This window comes from Hypanus sabinus, chromosome 8 (assembly GCF_030144855.1).
Source record: "Hypanus sabinus isolate sHypSab1 chromosome 8, sHypSab1.hap1, whole genome shotgun sequence".
NCBI lineage: Eukaryota > Metazoa > Chordata > Chondrichthyes > Myliobatiformes > Dasyatidae > Hypanus > Hypanus sabinus.
The window spans coordinates 141,884,641-141,899,615 of NC_082713.1; the positions used below are offsets into that span (position 1 = coordinate 141,884,641).

General features: G+C 37.8%; 1 protein-coding gene across 5 annotated transcripts in view; it reads left to right on the top strand.

Annotated features, from left to right (window-relative positions):
• Positions 1 to 14,975, top strand: part of LOC132398500 (ELKS/Rab6-interacting/CAST family member 1-like) — a 734,829-nt gene that overhangs the window by 559,654 nt on the left and 160,200 nt on the right. The window lies entirely within an intron of this gene.

The following is a 14,975-nucleotide window of genomic DNA, read 5'->3' on the forward strand; positions in this document are numbered from 1 at the left end:
AAATGGAAAGTTTATAAGAGTGGCCAGGTGAAAAGAAGATTTTGTTGCAAATGAATGAATCTCATTTTTGCTGCAAAGCTTGTCTAATATAAATGGCTTTTCTAATTCTCCTACATTGTGAGAAAGGTTCCAATGATGCAAAAATCCTTTGCACTGGGAGTTATCCTATAGGGTGTGCCATTAGAGGCTATGGCTATTTTTCCTTCTCAAGTACAACAGTTATCTGTTGTTGAAAATTATCTGCTTCATTACTGACTATTTTGAGTTCCATAACTTCACAGACAGCTTTCTGTAGCGATAAACCTTCATTTAATTGTATCCAATGAGACCAGTTATCTTCCCATGAAATGGATGTCCTTTGCCCAGTGTGTGAAATACAGTGCAAGGGGGGTCACTATTTTAAGCACTGGATTTAGGGATTGGCAAGTTACCATAGTTCATTTTGGTTGAATTACATGTAACTGCATAAATTATAAATTATGAAAGCTGAAGTATTTTAATGAAAAATATATTTGATGTATTTTAGAATGGGAGCCTTCATTTATTTTCATCCAGTGCTGTAGTCAGTTAAAATTTTGGAAAGGCAGATTATTTTGAACCAAGGTGAATAAGACCAACAATTTTTGCACTCTTCCCCACACTCCGTGTTGTATGGTTTCCTAAATATTGGACTTGAAAATTTGGTAAACATTGTTTTTTATAACCATTTAGTATTCAGAGGAATAAAACTAAATCAGTATGCAGTTCTAGCATGTTGAGTTATGTATGTTAAAGGTACAATGCTGATATTTTAATCTCCTTGTATACCATCACATTTTTGCCATATTCTGTAAAGGAACATTTAATGATGCAATTGTACTTGTCAGATATGAAGGTTGCATTCTGGTGTGTATTAATATTATTATGTATTCTGATGTTGAAGTATTTGGCACTCCTGTGTCTTTGTGTTTTCACTGTTCTTATTTTAAATTCATAACAAAAGGTAAACCTGGACCAATGTCAAGACTTTCTAATTTGATGAGCCAGTTGATATTGGAAATGGAGAATTGTTAAGGAGGGAATTGAAGAGTAACTCTGTCTTTTGTCCACAAACATGGAGATGGTGTCTCTAATAAAACAATGTCTAACTATTGATAGGATGCTGTTCAGACTATTGTTTCAGAACAATTTTACAACCTACACCATAAACTTAAGCCTATGATTTCCTATGATGAGCTCTTCATATAAATGTCATTATAGCTATTGCCAGCTGGAAAACAAAGGGGACATCACAGAAAGAGGGGAACAAACTTTTTTTATTATTTAGCACTATGTCTGTAGAGGTCCTCTGCTTTTTCCATGAAAACATAAATTATTTTGCCAACTAATACCACTCTCCTGCTTCAATGGGCAACAAAAGGATGAGAAGCACTTGAATCTTAGACTGATCAATATGAGATTTTCTTGTCTTGTGCCTGGATTCTGTCCAGATTTTGAAGTGGAACGTGAATAAATTGATTGCTCTGGTTTATATATGAATCAAAAAACATGTTGAGGTATGAGGTTCCACTGACTGACTTTAAGGAGTTAGGTGCTAAATAAAAACATTTAACAAAAATGTTGGGATTGTTACTTGACCTGCACAAAGGTTGACATAGAATAGGTCTGAATGAATAATCAGAGTTCAGAGTTAACTCCAAAATGGGCTTTTGCACAATGGGATGCTAGCACTTACAGTTTGGAAAAGCATTTTGACATATCTGATAACCAGCTGAGAGATTTAAAAAGGAAAGGTGAAGACCACAGAGTATTTTGGGTAATAACCATGAGTGAGACAGTAAGGGGTAGAGTGTTTCACAGAACAATATACCAGCTCACACAGAGCAAATTTGAGAAAAATGGTTAAAAGCTAAAATTAAATGCCTTAACTGGTTAGATGAAACATTTGTAACAAAATAGGCAAATTATTCGCACAAATGCATTTGATGCAATAGCTAACACAGATGTAGTTCCATGGTAATGTGTGTCTTCTGGAGACACGGAAAGAAAAATTACACTAGGATTAAGAAAATGACTGAGGCGTTAAGTAAACATTTTGTATCTATTTAATTGCAGAGACGCAACAGATGTTTTGGAAGTGAAGGCAAAACAAGTATCTAGTGATAAATAAGCAGGAAGAAATTAATTATATATTTATTTCTCTTTTTAAATCATTAGAACAGTTAAAATCAAAGCAGACACCTTGGCTAGCAACAAGATATTAAGATTATCATTGCTTGGGGCCTCATACTGAAACCCTTAAAATAGTCACTCCTCTTTGTGGGTTGGCTGTGGCACCAGGCTTCAAACCAGATTAGACCCATGTGACTTTAAGATTAACATGGTGAACAAGCGCTGCTGATGACTAGTTTAAACAAAATCTAGGTGATTATGAATTAGAAGCATTAACATTGTTTTAATAAAGAAAATTATGTTTAATACATCTGATGGTTTATCTGAGGATGTAGTTATCAAGGTAAATAACAGTAAAGCACTGACTATAGTCAGTGAATTTTCAGAAATATATGATGAAGTGTCAAATAAGAAGTAATTTAAAGTGAGTGACTGCAGGATTGTAGTTAACATACTAGCATAGAAAGAAGACAAGTTAAATGACTGAAAACAACCATAGGGCTAAAACGGTAGTTTTTTAGTATAGCAGATTGTTTCTAATGGATGTCAATGCCATCATTTCTACAATCCTGATTGAGAAGTTGCAGAACCTGGGCATCTGTACCTCCCTGTGCAATTGGATCCTCGACTTCCCAACTGGAAGACTGCAATCTGTGTGGATTAGTGACAACATCTCCTCTTCGCTGACAATCAACACTGGTGCACCTCAGGGGTGTGTGCTTAGCCCACTGCTTTACTCTCTTTATACCTATGACTATGTGGCTAGGCATAGCTCAAATACCAACTGTAAATTTGCTGATGATACAACCACTGTTGGTAGAAACTCAGATGGTGACGAGAGGGAGTACAGGAGCGAGATATGCCAATTAGTGGAGTGGTTTTGCAGCAACAGCCTGGCACTCATCATCGGTAAGACAAAAGAGCTGATTGTGGACTTCAGGAAGGGTAAGATGAAGGAACACACACCAATCCTTTTAGAGGGATCAGAAGTGGAGAGAGTGAGCAGCTTCCTGGGTGTCAAGATCTCTGAGAATCTAACCTGGTCCCAACATATCGATGTAGTTATAAAGAAGGCAAGACAGCGGCTATACTTCATTATGAGTTTGGAGAGATTTGGCATGTCAACAAATACACTCAAAAACATATAGATGTACTGTGGGGAGCATTCTAACAGGCTGCATCAGTGTCTGGTATGTGGGGGGAGGGCTGCTGCACAGGGCTGAAAGAAACTGCAAAGGGTTGTAAATTTAGTCAGCTCCGTCTTGGGTACAGGTAGTTCCTGAGTTATGAATGCCCAACTTTCGTACTTACGAACTGAAGAAGGAGACCACCGTCCACCATTTTAAGTCGTTGCCGTTGACACTGTGTTGAGTGTTTAACTTTGTATTCGGCTTAAATTTTTCTTAGTAAGATTCACCCTGACCCCACCCCACCTCCCCCCCCCCCCCCCAGTTCCGGTCCGCTGGTGGTGCCGTGAGATCCGCGCTGGGCTTGAGAACGGAGGTTCAATCTAGCTCCCATGCTGGGTTGATGTCGAGCTCACAACTCGACCTCGTAAAAAAAACACTGCCACCTCCAGTTTAAATACCCACGCGGAATATTATGGAGGATCAAATACCCAAACTCAGCACAGCCCCCACTTGTCCCATTTAGCCTGTCTTATGAGGTGGTCATTAGGACCCAGCGGACCCCGGGACCTGCCGCTCGCAGTGTTTCTGTTCTGTTGACGGGGTGCAGTGGTCCTTAGCACCCTGCAGACCTCGGGAGCTGGTGCATCTTGGGACCCGCCGCCCGCAGTGTTTCTGTTCCGTTGACGGGAAGCGATCACGATTGAAAATAAAGTGGAAATAATAAAGCGTTTGGAAAGAGGTGAAACGCCATCAGTTATTGGAAATGTGTTAGGCTACAGTCGGTCAACGATCGGAACAATTTTAAAAGATAACAGATAAAGTGAGAGTAATGGAGCATGTGAAATGCCCTGACCCGATGAAAGCTACAATTATTACTAAGCAACACAGTGATTTAATTATTGGAATGCATACGTTTCTTAAGTGTCTTATATGCATAGATAGGTAAAATACATACTATATACTAAGACAAACATTTGACAAACTGACGCTAAATAATACCAGATGTACTTGTTCCGACTTACGTACAAATCCGACTTGAAGACGGACTCAGGAACGGAACTCATACGTAACCCGGGGACTGCCTGTACTGTTACGTACCCCGTAACTGGGTCACTTACCAGCAAAGATAGAGAGGTCCGTTGAAGTCTGATGGTACTATTTTTAACGGTATTTATTGATAAAAATACGCAAAAATAATATCAATGCAAACATACAGATAATATACGTTGTCAATACTAAATCTAAAAGCGTGGGTATAATAATAATCAATAAGAAATAGCTCTATCGTTGTCTAAGGGATAACGTATTGTCCAATGGAAATATAAAAGTCACTTTAGATCATTCAGGCTGCAGCCTTTGGTTGGAGAAAGACAGATTTTTAGAACTTGCCAGTTTTTCCTTTTTATGATGTCGATCCTTCGAAATTTCGTTGGTGGTGATCTCTTCTTTAGCTAAGCCGTCTTCCGTGGTAAGGCCGCAATCCCGGGCAACGGGAAAAGACACACGTGGGCCCTCCACTGACTGTCGCTATTGAACACTATCACGAGATTTCTAGCATTTCTCCTGGTGCGTCTAAAGGGGTTGTTCCCCAGACCCTCTTTTATCCTTACTCACGGGGTCTCAGATGTCAATCAGGTTGGGATGGTGCCATCCCTCAACCCAGCCCACTTTGGTCATCCCTGAGGACTTCAAATAAATAATACAGTACTCAATACACAATTCCGTCTCCAAGAGACAATGGCCATTTCCCGTGGCTTTCGCTGAGGGGCCAGGACATTCCAAACCCCTTGTGGATTCTGCGTGTCTTTCTCTCATTTCCTGGGTTTCCTGCCCTGAATTAATAGCGATCTTGCGATTCTCAAAAAGGAGGAGGCTACTTTGTACCCTTCGGTTCCTCAGAGTTGGGGCACAGGCATAACAGTACTAGCCTACAAAGTACTCAGGACATCTTCAAGGAGCGGTGTCTCAGAAAGGTAGTGTCCATTATTAAAGACCTCCAGCATTCAGGGCATGTTTCTCACTGTTACCACCAGGTAGGAGGTACAGAAGCCTGAAGGAACACAGTCAGCGATTCAGGAACAGCTTCTTCCCCTCTGCCATCTGATTCCTAAATGGACATTGAACACTTGAACGCTACCTCACTTTTTAAATATATATTATTTCAATTTTTTGCTCTATTTTTAATCTATTTAATATTCGTATACTGCAATTTATTTATTTATTGGGGGGGTGGGTCCCCCTCTTCTATCTTATGTGTTGCATTGAACTGCTGCTGCTAAGCTAACAAATTTCACGTCACATGCCGGTGATAATAAATCTGATTCTGATTCTAAAAAGATTTTAAAAGTTTACCTTTATTTGTCACACGTACACTGAAACATACAGTGAAATGCCTTATTTTGCATCAATGATCAAAAGAGCCCAAGGGTTCTGTTGAGAAAGCAAGTGTTTCCATGCTTCCAGAGCCAACATAGCATGCACACGACTAACCAACTCTAATCCTAACTGTATGTGCTTGGAATGTGAGAGAAACTGGTGCACCTGTAGAAAGCCCACATGGTTAAAGGGAGAATGGACAAACTCCTTACAGACGGCAGTGTGAATTGAGCACTGATCGGTGATTGCTGGCACTGCAAGGCAATTGCACTAGCAACTACACTACTATACCATGCTTATTACTGGGCCACTAGCCACTCGCTAATCTGACAGTTAAAAATCAATATATTATTGATCCAAAATGCACAGATGAAAGAAAGTTGTGTGGGAAAGTGAATAGTCATGAGAATTAAAGAGTATGAAAAAGTTATAAAACTGTTGACTGAGCTAGAAAATCACAGATGGAGAACAATGGGAAATGTCAGGTTCTTCAGTGGAAAGAAACAATACTCTAACTGGTGAGAACTTCTAAGTATTGGTTTAGTAGGGATCTGATGTGCTGGTTCATGAGAGGCAGAAGGTTAAAATGCAGGTATGTATAATAAACAATTATGGGGCAACTGGTAAGTTAGACTTTCATGCAAGAATGATGCAAAACTGAAACAGGGTCATGGTGAAAATATGATGTCTAGCCAACTTCACTTGGAGTACTGTGTGACTGCGTGAAGTATTAGTTTCTTTATTTAAAAGAAAAATATTATTATCTTGGAGTAGTGTTGGTTCACAAAATTGCTTCCTGGTATGACGAAGCTGATCTATAAACAGATTAAGTTTATACTTATTACAGGCCTCAAAACTGAAAATTGATTTTAAATGGGCAAGCATGATTCTGAGTGGGATTAGCAGTGGAGATGCTGAGAGAATGTTTCTTCTAGCTGGAGGGTTGTAGAACTGGTGCTATTGTTTGGAAAGAAGAGATCAACCAATTAAGATTGAGTAGAGAGTGCATTTTGAGAAACAGCAGTTTTCAGATCTTTGGAATTATTTATCTCAGAAGATATTCATTTATTAGAATATCTTCAAAATTAAGATTCACATTATGGGCAACAAGGCATATGCAGAATGGTTGATAAGGTGATCAAGAAAGACGTTTAATTAGCCATGATCTTACTTAACAGAGGAACATGCTTGAAGGCAGTAAATGGCAAAAAGCTGCTAATAAACATGAAAATGCATGAATTATTAAGTGACTTCTAGGTGAAATAGCCAAGATCCAAAATTGCATTAAGTATAAGTTCAAGAATGTAGAAAGTGTTCACTGCATTACTGGAAATTAAAGCCAAAATTTAGTTGGAAGGGTAACTTACACTTTTTTGTTTTAAAAGTTTAATTATTTGCCTAGTATTTGTGTTCTACTATTCCATATCCTCTCAGTTCATCTCAATAGATACACCTTTTTCCTACGTGCTGGTATTGTTCCAATTTAGATAGCATTTAAATCGTTAAGAAGAGTACTTGCACTTTTAAAGATATACTCTGGGCCCAGGGTTATCACCTTCCAAAAGCAGCATCGGCTTACGTGGTGCAGGGAGAGTATAGCACATACATAAATTGTGGTTAGTATAATTAAGGTATTAGCATTTATCTATTTTATTCCTCTGTAATACATTCATGGAATTAATTTCATACCACCTTTCACTTTTGTTGTACTATTTACACCATGGTCAACAAATCAATGATAAAATTTAGTGAATGTATAAATCTACAGAATAATGAATGATTGGCAGTTAGTTTGCAGAGTAACTAAATACAAGAGTTCTGCTACTTCCATAAGCCCCTTGAGCCCCACTTTCACCATTTGTGGTCATTAAAACTGGCCTCAATGAATTTCTTGTAATTCAGTGCCTGCCTAGTGGGTGTTTTATTCTTCAGGAATCTCTTAAAAAACATGCCGTTTTATTCAAGTGAGGCTGCTGTTTCTACAATCGAACATTATTCACTGATGCTGTGTAACCTAATAATTTCTCCACAAAGCTGCTTTTTTTTCGGATACTTAGTTTATTTACAGCATCAAAGGGATTGAACATAAACACCAAGTTAATTGAGCCTATCATTTGAAATGCCAAACACTTCAAAGTTTCTTGAAGTTACTTGAAGTATTTTTCTGGATACCAAACATGCTGCCATCAAATTTCTCTACTCATCTTCCATATAACAGACAGCAACAGCTGCCTTTCAGTAACATGCACTCACTAGCAATAAAGAAATGTTACAAATGATTGTATAACAGAGTCCATATATGATCAGAGCTAAACTAGTCTCTGAGAACAAGTATTAATGCATAAACTCCATGTTAATGTCAACTGTCAGTTTAAAATGCTGTCCAAAACAGTCACTGGAATTAATGCTTTGTTACTCAATCTTATAGCTCTTATTGTTCTGGTACTTAACACTTAATGAAAAACAGATTTCTGCTCTGCATACATACTGAACTTGTAAATTCAATCTTGTAATTCCTGTATGTCCCATTTGTATTGGCTTTGTTCCCTTACATCTGAATACAAGAATTTCATGTATATAGCAATAGCTTAAATTTTGTTTCAAAGTCATGCTGCAAAATTTAATGGGGATATACAGGAACTCATTCTCTTCTTCAGTTTGACCATTTTCTGTTAAGGTTGTAGCAGGCATTTGGAGAACCCATGAATAAAGCACACTAGCCATTAGAAATATTCTCCATAATAGGAATTATCATTTGCAGTAAAATATAATCATTATTCTTGTATTTTGAGTGCTTTTGTAATACAGGTTTTAAAATTCTTAACTTTATTTTCAAAACCACTCCTTTCACATGGCCTTTGTAGCCCTCATCTTCCGAATCTCCAGCCTGAACTGTCTGGGATTACTGAGCCCCTCTGTTCCTGGCTCTTTGCTCATTTTCCAAAGTTCTACATCCCATTGTTGGTGGACATGCCTTTGTCCCAATTTACTTCCTAACTTTCTGTGTTTCTCTCTTTTTAAGATGATCTTAATGCTTACTTTTGCTCTCCATATTATGTGTTTATTGATGCACTGTGATTTGTCACTGCATGGCTGCACTGCATTAACACCTAGTTCTCCTGTTCACCCATAGAAATCTAGACTGAAATCCTAGAAAGGTGTACTTTTGTTTGTTCCTCTCCATTTTATACAGGCTCAAAAAGAGAAGTTTCTTGAGGCAGTCCTTGGGAGTTTAAATAACTTGGATTCCACCCTAATCTTGTGGATTCTGAGTTAACTGGGAACTGCAGATTCTTTTATTGATGGGGCAGAGTTGATGTGTTCCTTGTAACATTTACACAGGGCCTCTTATCTATACAATCCAAAATGGTCCTTCTCCACTTTAAGCAATCACAAACCAAGGATTCCAAGAGAAGGTGGAGAAGTCACGTTTTTTTCAAGGAGATTTTGACTGCAGCATCTGTGCACCCCCCCCCCCCCCCAATTTACTCCCATTCGCCTAGGGTGAACCACCATCGGCCTCACCAACAGTGCAAAAGCTTTGGTGTGGATACAGTGTGATGCAGCCCAGTGCAAGCTTGCAACACAAAATATCAGATAATACACCAAAGGCAAGTAAATAATTACAACTTTATAATGATTTCTTTGTGATGGGTTAGTAGAAACAGATAAAATAAAGGCACCAAATCAATGTTTATCAGTCTTGTGCACATAATATTTTAATGCGTTGGAGCTCACACCTCTGGGTCCATCCACAACGACCTTCCGAGCCTTTGGCCACCATCCGAACCACCGAATTTCAGTATCCGCCGCCCTGGAACCGCTGTCCGCTCCTCACACATCCATTTTCATCGCCTGCCTCCCGAAAAAGACCACAAACTGCAGCTCAGCTCACACATACAAGATAGCATAACAACTCTCCATTGGTTAGTTCCCCCCTTATCTGCTGTTATAACCCAAACATTCCAGCTGCAGAAACCCATTACAGCATTAAGTGACATTACAGAGAAGCCATTTTGTTAGCCTTAACAGTTAACATCACAGTCAATAGTACTGAGAACCCTACATGGGCACCCATTTGATTCTTTCATAAATGTTATAATTGCTTCCATTAAGATGGCAGTGGGTTAAAACTTAGTGACTTCTATAGGGTCAACCAAAGGTGCTATTGTCTTTTTTAAGTGTATATTGTTTTCAATTGCAATATTGAATATTGGTGGTATGGAATGCTGCGTCCAATTCATTGGTTTTTGGCCAACATCAGGGGGAGGCAGCGGGGGTGCTACATGGCCCTGGTCGTAGTGAGGATCAGGCCTCAAGCCGTGGTGTTGCTGGTTTACAGCTGCCTAGTGGGAGGCATCAGAGTCAGCCACTCCTCTGAAGTGCCAGAGGCGGTGTGGCACAGCATCCATGCTGGAGTTAGTGCTGTCCCCCAGTGTTCACTCGGCAGTAGACAAGCTGTATTATGTTCAACTGCAGACTGCTGCAGCATTCATTGACTCAGGGACTTAGACTATATTTTTTTGTGAGACTGTATTTTACTGCTATCTTATACGGTTTGTGCTAACTATCTTATATGTGCCTTGTGCCGTACATGACTGTTGATACTGTGTTTTGCACCATGGCTGTAGAGTAACACTGTTTTGTTTGGCTGGATTCATAGGTATTCATACATGGTTGAATATCAGTTAAAGTTGAACTTGAATAAGTAAGTATAGTGGAGATGCCATTGATTGGCAAGATCTATCTCTGATGATGTGATACTCAGAAGAATATAAAGGTCAACACTTTGGCACTATTGTATGTGATTCACTGTTGTGTCGGCTTCCATCAATTGCCTGATACACCAAAACTGTGACAAGTTTGCATTTATTTTCAGTATATCAATTCTATACATTAGATATTGGACATAAGATGTACAAATGGAAAAATTAGAAGATAAGCGTGATCATGTATCAATACCCAAAATAGTTGGTATAGGTTTCTGTTCAAGCTTAAGCTCTCTTTCCCAATCCTTTTTGGTCTTATAAAGGGGCTCTGAACGTATCTTCATAATTATATTATAAAGTTTTGAAATAAGTCCTTTTTGAAAAGGGTCTAATTCAAATAAACTCTCCAAAATATCTGAAGGCACAAAATTTGGAAACGTAAGGAGTACAGAACTTAAAAAATGTCTAATCTGTAAATATCTAAAAAAATGAAATCTAGGCAAGTTATATTTGTTGGATAATTGCTCAAAAGACATGAAACAATTGTCCAAAAATAAATCAGAAAATCTTAGTAATCCCTTTGTTTTCCAAGCGGAATAAGCTTGATCTATAACGGAAGGGTGGAAAAAACAATTAGATACAATAGGACTATTTAAAACAAATTGAGTCAACCCAAAGAATCTCCGAAATTGAAACCATATACGTAAAGTATGTATAACTATCGGGTTGTCAATTCGTTTCGGCAATTTAGAAAGAGCAAAAGGGAGAGAAGTCCCTAAAATAGAACCCAGAGCATAAGCTGGTGCTTATTTCTAGTGAGAATTGGGATAGAATTCTTCAATTAGTTAATACATCATCGATATGTGCCAAACATTCATTAATACAATTTAAGGTCATACATAGGGCCCATATGTCCAAGGATAAATTAACTCATTTTTACTCTCATATTAGTCCTATTTGTGATAAATGTCAATCTGAAATTGCGTCTTTAACTCATATGTTTTGGTCTTGTTCATTTTTGGAGAAATATTGGAAAGTTATTTTTGATATTTCTGCAGTTTTGAATATTGATTTACAACCTCATCCTATTACCGCAATTTTTGGTTTACCAATGTTAGACTCACTGCATTTATCTTCTTCTGCCCGTCGAATGATTGCATTTCTAACTCTGATGGCTAGAAGATCTATATTGTTGAATTGGAAGGAAATTAATCCTCCCACTGTATTTAATTGGTTCTCTCAAACTATGTTATGTTTAAATTTAGAAAAAATTAGAAGTGGTGTTTTTGAGACTTCTATTAAATTTGAAAAGTTATGGAGACCATTTATTCAACATTTTCATATGATGTAATATGACCCTGTTCCAAGTTCATTTGATTTCCCAGCTTTTAGCTTATGTATGTTGAGAGGACCGGAAGTGATGGCATTGATGAATATTTATTCTTGTGAGATATTATAAACAGCCCCCCTTTTTTTTCTCTCTTTTTTTTTGCTTCTTTTTTCTTCTATATTAGTTATTAGTTATTAGATTAGTAGATTAGCTAGTTTTGCATTATATATATATATATATATTTGTTTCTTTTTTCTGTATTTTTTATATCATATATTATGAAATATTTAGACTTACCACATTCATACATATATTGTATGGCTTATGTCTTTATATTGTAACTATTGTTTATGTTTTTTTTCATATGTAATGGAATTTGTATGTTTGTAATTTCTTTATCAATATATCATTTGTATTCTGTCCATATTACTAATAATAATAAAAAGATTTAGAAAGAAAGAAAGGTTTCTGTTCAAGCCAAAATTGACCCTTGGCTGCAAGGAAGCATTCTCTACCCTATGGCACACAAATGTGCCATGAATATATTTAAAATATTATAACAAAATTAGATGCAGGAGAATTCCTTCAATGAACTTTTATTGTTGAGGTTGCAGAATATTTACCTGCATATACAAACTGCCTTCTGCAGTAATAGCAGGAATTAGGGGATTTGTTTTTATATTTTGTGCTCTGTGCATTTGGATCTTTTGGAATGGTGGCAGGGTGTGTTTGAATAGATATATCACCAAATAATAGCATAAGTAATGTTAATAAATCCTCGATCTCTAACAAGCATCAAGCCAAAATGATTCATATTCCCAGTTAGAAGATGAATGATGAATATGTAGATTAGGTGATTTTAATAAACTTTAAACAAGACCACTTCACTAACCTATTAACAAGGTAGCTTGAGGGAAATCTCTTTGGTTGTATTTTTAATTTGGGAGTTGCTTTATACCAAGTAATAGATAGAGAGCTGATTAAAGTAGGTGGCAGTTGTGCCCTTATGCATTGTTGGAATTATTGTTTGTTGAAGCTTTTTATTTTAAGTCCTGTCAGTTCCCAAAGAAAAAAAAATTATCAAAATAGTTCCTTCTGCCAGACAGATAAATGTACAGTATTGGGGAAAAGTTTTCAGTAAATAATAATCACACTTTGAGTAAGCCTCATCAGGCATGAATTTTAATTCAGTGTTGTCTTATAGCTGTTTTGAGGTAGAAACTACTAAGCTGCTATATGAAACTCAAACTTTGTCATGTTGTGTTATGTCGATAGAGGAAATAAATTTGCAGTGATATTGTCCTTTTACATGTCTACACCTTGTCCATCTTTAGCAAAGGATTAATAATGTCTAAATCTATTACGAGTTAGATGGTTGCTTCCAATTATTAAAACCACATTTATGATGCTTACTGTTAATAATTCTGTCTTTCCATTTACAGAACCTGAGTGGTACAGAAAGCACTTCCAATGATGGTCTGAGTGATTTAGCACTGCTTCCAAAATACCAAGCTGCAATTTGGCATTAAGCTTCAGCTTGTAGTCTGTTACTCCCACAAAACTGAAAATGATTTTGTCTTCTTGTTAACTGTGATAGATAACTACAAAATTGCCTCACCTAGCACTTGTGCAGTGCCTACTTTATTATTCCTCCTTGTGGAAAAAGCAAATGAACAGGTGAATTTGAGATAACTTTGAGGCTTAGAGTTGAAGTATGATCCTTGAAGGGCTGGAAGGGGGAATGGAAGGTTTATATGGACACAGAATCAAATGAAAAAGTTGGCTTGCAAGTACAACAGGTTATTAAGAAGGCAAATGGAATGTTGGCCTTCATTGCTAAAGGGATTGAATTCAAGGAATTCAGGGAGGTCATGCTGCGACTATACAGGGTACTGGTGAGGCCACATCTGGAGTACTGTGGGCAGTTCTGGTCTCCATACTTGAGAAAGGATATACTGGCTTTGGAGGCAGTGCAGGGGAGGTTCACCAGGTTGTTCCAGGGTTGAAGGGGTTAACCTATGAGGAGAGATTGAGTCACCTGAGACTATACTGTTTGGAGTTCAGAGGAATGAGAGGGGATCTTATAGAAACATACAAAATTTTGAAAGGGATAGATAAGATGGAAGTAGGAAAGTTGTTTCCACTGGTAGGTGAGACTAGAACTAGGGGACATAGCCTCAAGATTCAGGGGAGAAGATTTAGGATGGAAATGAGGAGAAACTGTTTTTCCCTGAGAGTGGTGAATCTGTGGAATTCTTTGCCCAGGGAAACGGTTGAGGCTTCCTCACTAAATAAGAAACAGTTAGATAGGTTTTTACGTCGTAAAGGAATTCAGGTTTCCCCCGTTATCCGAAGGTAGAGCATTCGTATGAAGCCTAAATGGCGTAAAGTGAAGAAGCAATTACCATTAATTTGTATGGGAAAAATTTTTGAGCGTCACCAGACCCAAAAAATAACCTACCAAATCATATCAAATAACACATAAAACCTAAAATAACATGAACATATAGTAAAAGCAGGAATGATATGAGAAATACACAGCCTATATAAAATAGAAACACTGTTTGTACGGTGTAGTTTCACTTATCAAAATCCGGATGACAGCGAGCCCAAATCGATTTGGAGAAAAAAATCGGCATTTACACACCTACGCACGTACATACGTATGCACGTACACGTGTACGCACACAACTGCCCGCACAAGGCTTCATGGTCATGGTAGTCTTTCTCAGGGTAAACACATGTATAAAGCGGTCATCTTTTTTTTGTAAAAGTGAAAATCCTCTTTGGTTAGTGAAAACAGGTACTAATCTTTCATAACAGCAGCTGTGGTAAAGCGAACTTTTGAAAAACGGGGGGGCCACCTGTTAAGGGTTGTGGGGGAAAGGCAAGTAGATGGAGCTGAGTTTACAGACAGATCAGCCATGATCTTATTGAATGGTGGGGCAGGCTCGATGGGCCGGATGGCCTACTCCTGCTCCTATTTCTTATTTTCTTATGTGTCATGATTGTAGGAAAGGCAACAAAAAAAAAACGATTTGTGAAAAGGTGTAGATTTAACCATCCTTGTTTTCAAAGTCTTTCACAGCCTCATTTTGCCTAATCTCCATACTCTCCTGTATAACCAGTCTGGATGTTTGCTTTCATCCAATTCTTACTTCCTGTTCATCCTTTAAGTTAATGGTTTTAGTTTACTTAAGATGCCCTTTAAAGCTTACCTTTCTCACCAAATTTTTTCTGTTCGTGAGCTCTTCTAAGCCAATCATGCTACCTGCTCTT